Here is a 7698-nt window from a genome sequence, read left to right as displayed (position 1 = left end):
TCTTTCTTTCTTTCTTTCTTTCTTTCTTTCTTTCTTTCTTTCTTTCTTTCTTTCTTTCTTTCTTTCTTTCTTTCTTTCTTTCTTTCTTTCTTCCTTTCTCTATTTCATCCAGTTTTCTTCTTTCCCCTTTGTTTACAAAATCCAAAATAATAATTGGATTATTGGAAGACCATTGTGGACATAGTAATGGCTATGAGTATAGCCATTGAGTATAAGTAGAGTGAGTATAAGAGAAAATGTCAGCATGATAACAATCTGCTTGAACATACATACACACACAATACCTCCTGTCTTCCTTAATATAGCAATGCCTACAGATTCATAATACAAGTATAAAAGATAGCATGGTGAGAAAGGGGTGAATGGAGTTGTCCACCTTTCTTTTCCAAAATGCAAATGGGAATTATATTACAGTGATTATACATAACACTTTAACTAGACTTGCTAAATTATTGTGTATCCATTGCTAACAAATCTTTCTATCTAGTGGAGGCTCAAATACCAGAGGATCTAAAGATCAACTCATAGGCTCAATATGGACAATTATTCTTACTAAGCTTGCCTCAGAGGTTTTCTGAATCTGAAGCAGCAGAATACACATCAAGGGGTCTTATAGGTACTGGCGACAACACAAGTAATATCACACAGGATTCCTTTATACTATAAAGGAATATAGCATCATATAAAGTTTATAGCATCAGAAGCTAGGTTCACAGAAAATAATCCCAAGAAGAAATGGGAATGAACCCTGATTGCCACAAAAATCCTCCCAGAGGTTTAGGAGTCACTCTTTCCCACAAAGTTTCACCCACTACACCATGATCTTCTCAAAAGTTGGCTGGCCAGGCCATCCTTCATCATCACTAAATGTGGTGTGAAACTAACTTAAATGCCTTTTCTTTTCTGAAATAAGCTGGGTGTATTCCACCCTAATTCATGGTCCTAAATGTGTTCGTCTACATACATTTCATTGCTAACAATGTCTGTATTCTAATTTGCAGTTCTTAGCCCATCTGTGGTGGAGAAAAGACAATTGAGGTCTTGCCTCACAGAATCTAGGAGCTTGTTTTGCTCTTTTGTAATATCCTTTATGCATTGCTCCTAAAAAGGTTTTTCGGTTGACTTCAAGGTTACTAATAATAGAGAAGTAGTTCTTATCTTAAACTAAACTCCAGCGGAGAATAGAATCTGGAAAATAGGTAGAAGAGGAATTTTGTTTTCCTTTTATCCTGAGTTTGCTAGAGGGCAAAGGGTGATTTTATTTGTATTAAAGTTCTGTGTTCATAAAAGCTTATTGTCTTCTACTTTTAAAAGTATATATACAGGGGCAGCTGGGTAGCTTAGTGGATTGAGAGTCAGGCCTAGAGACAGGAGGTCCTAGGTTCAAATCCGGCCTCAGCCACTTCCTAGCTGTGTGACCCTGGGCAAGTCACTTGACCCCCATTGCCTACCCTTACCACTCTTCCACCTATGAGACAATACACCGAAAGTTAAGGGTTTAAAAAAAAAAAAAAAAAAGTATATATACATGTGTATATATGTTCTTATGTGTGTTTATATATACATGTATATAATTATAGACATATTCACACATATACAATATGAATATGCATACATATATATGATCTTTTTTTCTACTACTCAGTGGATTTTTATCCCCATAGACTTCATTAATAGCAATGTTAACAATAAACAAAACTGGGGACAGCTGGATGGCTCAGTAGATTAAGAGCCAGGCCTAGAGATGGGAGATCCTAAGTTCAAAACTGGCCTCAAACACTTCTTAACTGTGTGGCCCTGGGCAAGGCACTTAACTCTCATAGCCTAGCCCTTACCTCTTTTCTGCCTTGGAACCAATACACAGTATTGATTCTAAGATGGAAGGTAAGTGTTTAAAAAATAATAAACAAAATTTAGAACATGTGCAATCATTTGAGTATTTCAAGAGCACATTTACAAACCCTTTTTTTTTTCTTATTCTTATAACTTTTCTAAGAGGCAAAAGGAGAGATATTATGATCTCCATCTTAAAGATCAGAAAACTGAGGTCCAGGGAAATTAAAGAATTTATCCAAGGACACACGGGAGATGACCAACAAAGGTAGTGGATTGGCCTTCTACCATGCCTCAAATTTGCCATGGGCAAGGGAGGGACTCTTCTCTATTTGAACCAGTTATCAGAACTGTTGTGATTCAGTAGGCCCAGTATAGACATCAGAGTTTAGAACCTTCAAAGCAGTCTTCAAAAACCCTGAATGTATGGAGGATAAGGATGAGACAGATTTGTGTTCTATACTGAATAAATTCTTCACAAATGATTCAATCCTTGTTTATTTAGAAATAGTTTGAGAAACTCTTTTCTTAAAAACAAGAACACCTGGTTGAAAAATGAAAAATAAACTCCATCAACCAATTGTTTTTTTCTACACCAAACAAATGATTTGGATGTTATTGCTTTTGTTTATCCTAAAGAAACTGACCTCTTTCAATTCCACTGACTCACTTAACTGTCCAGTAATTTAGGCATTGTGCAGATAAAGTGTATCTTCTTTTAAAACTTCTCCATAAAAGCAGAACCAGGAGAACATTGTACCCAGTAAATGAAATATTGTGGAACGATCAAATGTGATAGACTTTACTACTAAGAGCAATACAGTGATCGATCCAGGACAATTCTGAGGGACTTAAGAAAAAGAATGCTATCTACCTCCAGAGAAAGTTGGAAGCATATTTTTTATCATTTGTTAATTTGAGTATATGATTTGGAGTTTTGGTTGTATAAGATTATTCACTTACAAAAATGAATAATATGGAAATAAGTTTTGCATGATAATATATGTATAACCCAGATTGAATTGCTTGTCAACTCCAGGATGGGGGAGGGAAGAAAGGTTGGATATAACAGGAATCATTAAACTTTGGAAAACTTCTGTGGAAATTTGTTATTTAAAAAATAAAGATACGTTTTTAAAAAATCTTTCCTGTATATTGCAACAGAGTACAAATTCCTATTTAAATTTCTTCTCTTTCTCTCTTCCCTAATTAGGTCAAAACATTTTTCAAGGAATATTCATAGAATTATATCCAATAATCTCAAAGTTCCTAAAAAGAGTATATAGGAGTGGTAAATTTAGACAAATTTTGTGTCATTAATGTGCAGTAGATTATAAAACACATGGCACCCTCTAACTTATTTTGTGAACCACCACAGGTGCAAAATGTTAATATATTAGATCAGATAACCATATCTCATCATGAATATTATTTTATTTTTTAATCAGGATCTCTGTCTTGGAGGAATGTGCTGAAAAGCCTGCTCTCTATTTATAAAGGAGTGTAGATAAAAGTGCTTAGGAAGTTTTTTTTTCTAACAGTGCAATGAATATTTATTAATATTTATTAAAAAGTGATCTTTAGCATATTAGAAAACAGGTTTTAAGAGATGAAACTAAATTGTCTGTAATCTTTCCATTGTGGGTCTGCCTTCCTGCTGTATGGGGGAATTAATCTTGCTATTGTCGCTATCTTGAAGATTTTCAGTATGAGGACATTGTTTCAGAAGTACATATGCTGCAAATATCCTTTTTAATTAATAGAGATTTGGGGGTTCCACTTAAAATATCTCTCAGTTGTAGGCTTTCTTGGGGTTTCTGTTTTTAACATTTCATACCCCAAATAACTATTATTTATATTATTAAACATTTATGTGTTATGATAATATTATATATCATATATTTATATTTATTCATACTCATGCCCTGCATGAGGCCATTTTTAGCCACCTGAGGCTAGAAATATACTCAACTGCCCTCAGTTTCTGAATGTATTATTTTCAAAAGATACATCCAAATTCATCATTGGCGGAATAAGGAGTTGGGCTTGTTGGGCCCACTTCACAGAGTTGGAATTATTCTAATTTGCTGCAACTGTACCCCTCTTTCTCTCCCTAGAAAGTGATGACTAACTTAAAACAGAAAACAATGGCCCCTGTATTCACAGCTCCCCTCCCAGCCTTGGCCTGTTCCATCAAATTCTGAAGTGTGTCGCCCCTCCTCTAATATTTCAATTTAAGCCCGGCTGCATTGCAACGGTGTCACATCCCATTTACACTGTGGACTTTGTGGGAGACAGGGATCATTACGTGGCGAACATTGAGAAAGAACACATTAGACCCCGGTCATAACCAGAAAGGTAACTAAAGAGATGGAGCGGCCCAGAGAGGAGTGCGAGCCATCCACGTAAGGCAACGGGAGAATAGGATTTCACAGCAAAATGTATGAAGCTGGTAAGTTGAGAGGAGCCTCACTACTGCACTAAATTGTCAAGCTGGAGTCAAATGATATTACTGCTGACACCTCTGGCTACACTACATTGCTTTCAGATTCAGTTTCTCCACTTTTCTTTGGTTGTTGCAGGAAAGGCAATTCCCCTGTGCTTTGAGTGTTGAGATTATCCTCTTTTATACAGATTTTCCCTTTTCCTTTCTTATTTTTGCTCTTTTGTGTGCAAACGGGGTAGGAGAAAGGGAAGGAGGGGGGCGGGGGTGGGTTCAGCACAGATTATGCAGTCTGCTGTTTTACAGGCCCTGGTTTTAAATTTCATTCATTGGTGTAGACAGGCAGTACAGCAAGGAAATAGAAATACTCCTTTGTTTGTTTCATTTTGCATTCAGCTATCCTAACTCACATTGTAAGGTTTCATTCTAGAGGGGAGAGTTTTTTCTTTTCTTTTTTTTCACAATTATAGGAGAAAAATAAAATCTCCATTAATTACCCCTACTTATAGCAACAGTCTTGCTTCCTTCCTGTCTTCCTCTCATTTTCTTTCTCTCCATGCCTAAACTGTCTCCTAATAATATACATAGAGGTGCAGGATTGTCCCACTAATTGCCATATCATTATAATAGATTGTTTTATTTTTTAACATTCTTGACAAATTGTCTCATAGGTGTCTGTTCTTAAGTGCATTTTGGGAGACCAACCTCCTCTCTCTCTCTCTCTCTCTCTCTCTCTCTCTCTCTCTCTCTCTCTCTCTCTTCTCTCGCTCTTGCTCTCTTCATCTATCCATACATCTATCTATCCGTCTATTCATCCAACCATCCATCCATCTGTCTGTCTGTCTCCATCTCTCTCCACTCCATCTATCTCTCTCTTTATCTGTGCATACATCTATCCATCCATATATCCATCCATCCATCTGTTTGTCTCTCTCTTCATCTCTCTCTCCACTCCATCTATCTGTTTATCTATCTATCTATCTATCTATCTATCTATCTATCTATCTATCTATCTATCCATCTATTATCTATCTGTCTGTATATCTATCCCCATTCATCCATCTATCCATTTGTCTGTCCCTCTCTCTCCATCTCTCTCTCCACTGCATCTATCTATCTATCTATCTATCTATCTATCTATCTATCTATCTATCCATCTGTCTGTCTAGCCATCTATCATCTATCTGTCTGTATGTCTATCCCCCATCCATCCATCTATCCATCTGTCTGTCCCTCTCTCCATCTCTCTCTCCACTACATCTATCTATCTATCTATCTATCTATCTATCTATCTGTCTGTCTGTCTATCTGTCTGTCTAGCCAGCTATCATCTATCTATCTATCTATCCTCCAACCATCCATCCATCTATCCATTTGTCTGTCAGTCTGGTTATATCTATGTATCTATGTGTCTATCCATCTATGTATCTCTGTATGTATATATGTATCTGTCTGACTCTGCCTTTTATATTTCTCTCTGTTTGCCTACTATTTTCTATTAATTAACCTATGGTATATGGATAAGATTAATGGGATGACCTACAGTGGGCTACCTTGATTTCTCCCTTCATGTCAGGGATCACATTGCTTTTGACCATAGAAAGAAGAACTTTCTTAATATTCTCATTCAGGAAGGAATCAAGAGTCAGTATTATCAGTATATGTAAACAGATCAAGGAGGGGAAGGATTAAGAAAAAAACCCATCAGATTAGGCAATTAGAAAGTCATTGGCATCCTTTGAAAGAATAGTTAGTGGTGGGCTGGAAACTAGGTTGTAGGAGTCTGGCGATAATCCCATTCAACATCTTGGTTTAGGTCCCTTCAAGAGGGACTAATAATTTATGCTGTCAAACTTTAACATTTACAGGTGAAGGCAGAACTTTAACACACCACTGAAATGTATAGCTCTTTACATATGCAGTTTTCAGGCCATAGTCTGGAAGATCTGAAGAATGGGGTCAGTTTAGTGAGTTAGTGGGTTGGCACTTATGAACACACTTATGAATTGATGAATAGACAGAGCTACGACACACAGATATAGTAGTGTGTATATGTATATTACATATGATGTGAATGTGTTTATCCTATACACACACATATACACACACTTACATATATGTATACAAAGTTTTGTGAACACATATGTAAGTGTGTGTATATTCCTTTTAAAGGAGAGTAAAGAAAGGGATAAAGGATTGAAATTCCAATCTTGAATTTTTAGTAGAATTAATTGCATGAACTTTTCTATTAACACTCAGAAGAGAGAAGCAAGAGATGAGAAAACAGATAGTATAGCCTTTAACCTGCATTCAGAATTGGAAATGATGTTTGACATAGGTCCAGGTGACCAGGCATTCTAACAAATTAGTGAGAATAGCATTGGAATGTCTTATATAGGGTTTAGGCTTAATGGATTAGCTTTTAAAGTCAAAAAATATCTGAAAGTCTTGAAATTGGGGATCCATCAAAGAATTTGAGCTGGATAAGAGGATGAAGAAATGTTTAGAAGGAATGAGGGGGTGGAATGATAGGACCATGCAATCAGAGAGGGTAATTTTTAAATTGGAGGTCTTGAAGGCAGAGCAGTTCCAAATGATGATGTTGGTCAAAGTAAGCTTGTTAATAGAGAGATATTGGACATTAGTTTTGAAAAGACTGACAGAATTTAAGGATAGAGTATTGCAAGAAGCATTGATTCATTGATAGTAATACTGGCACAATAAACATTGGATAATATTAAAATAATCAGAGATAATGGCAGAGAATGAGGCTAGAGAAAACTTGAGTGAGTTTTAAAATCATAGAAAATTATGTGAAATTAACATAAAAGCGTAACTTCTAATTGGCAATGCGCATTAAAGTAGGACTCAGAGTGACAGTGCAGTTCTGACTTCCTGAACTGGTGGGCAGAAAGTCCCTTTGTGTGACCTCTGACCTATGGATGATTATTACCTTCCTGGGCATTACAACAATTGACCTAGACTATCCAATCCAAAGCCAAGTAGGTGTAACATCATGGACAAAATATGAGAACCAGGACAAGCAGGAACGTCCCTCTAGGTCATTTTTGGAGGCTTGTAAAGGTGAATCCAGGAACTATGATTTGCAACTGCAGCCAGGGACTTTGAGTTAGATAGAAACCTTATTTCTATCTTTCTTTCTGTATACTAATAAATATTTATAAATTTAATATGAAGGCTTCAAAATTAATTTTTATTAATAATGAAAAAAGAAGGTAGACTATTGTGTATGAAAGGGGGAAAGATACTTGTGAGGTCCACTAAATAATGGCAACAAGTATTAAAAAAAAAAGGTGCCATCTGCAATACATAACAATGCTAGTTAAATGGTGCATTATTTGTGTAAACTCACCAACTAGCCTAATTGTTTGAATAGGCCTATCAAATCAGTCAAAAAATGA

Source organism: Gracilinanus agilis, chromosome 1, assembly GCF_016433145.1.
Source record: "Gracilinanus agilis isolate LMUSP501 chromosome 1, AgileGrace, whole genome shotgun sequence".
NCBI lineage: Eukaryota > Metazoa > Chordata > Mammalia > Didelphimorphia > Didelphidae > Gracilinanus > Gracilinanus agilis.
Note: the sequence above shows the minus strand (reverse complement) of the source record.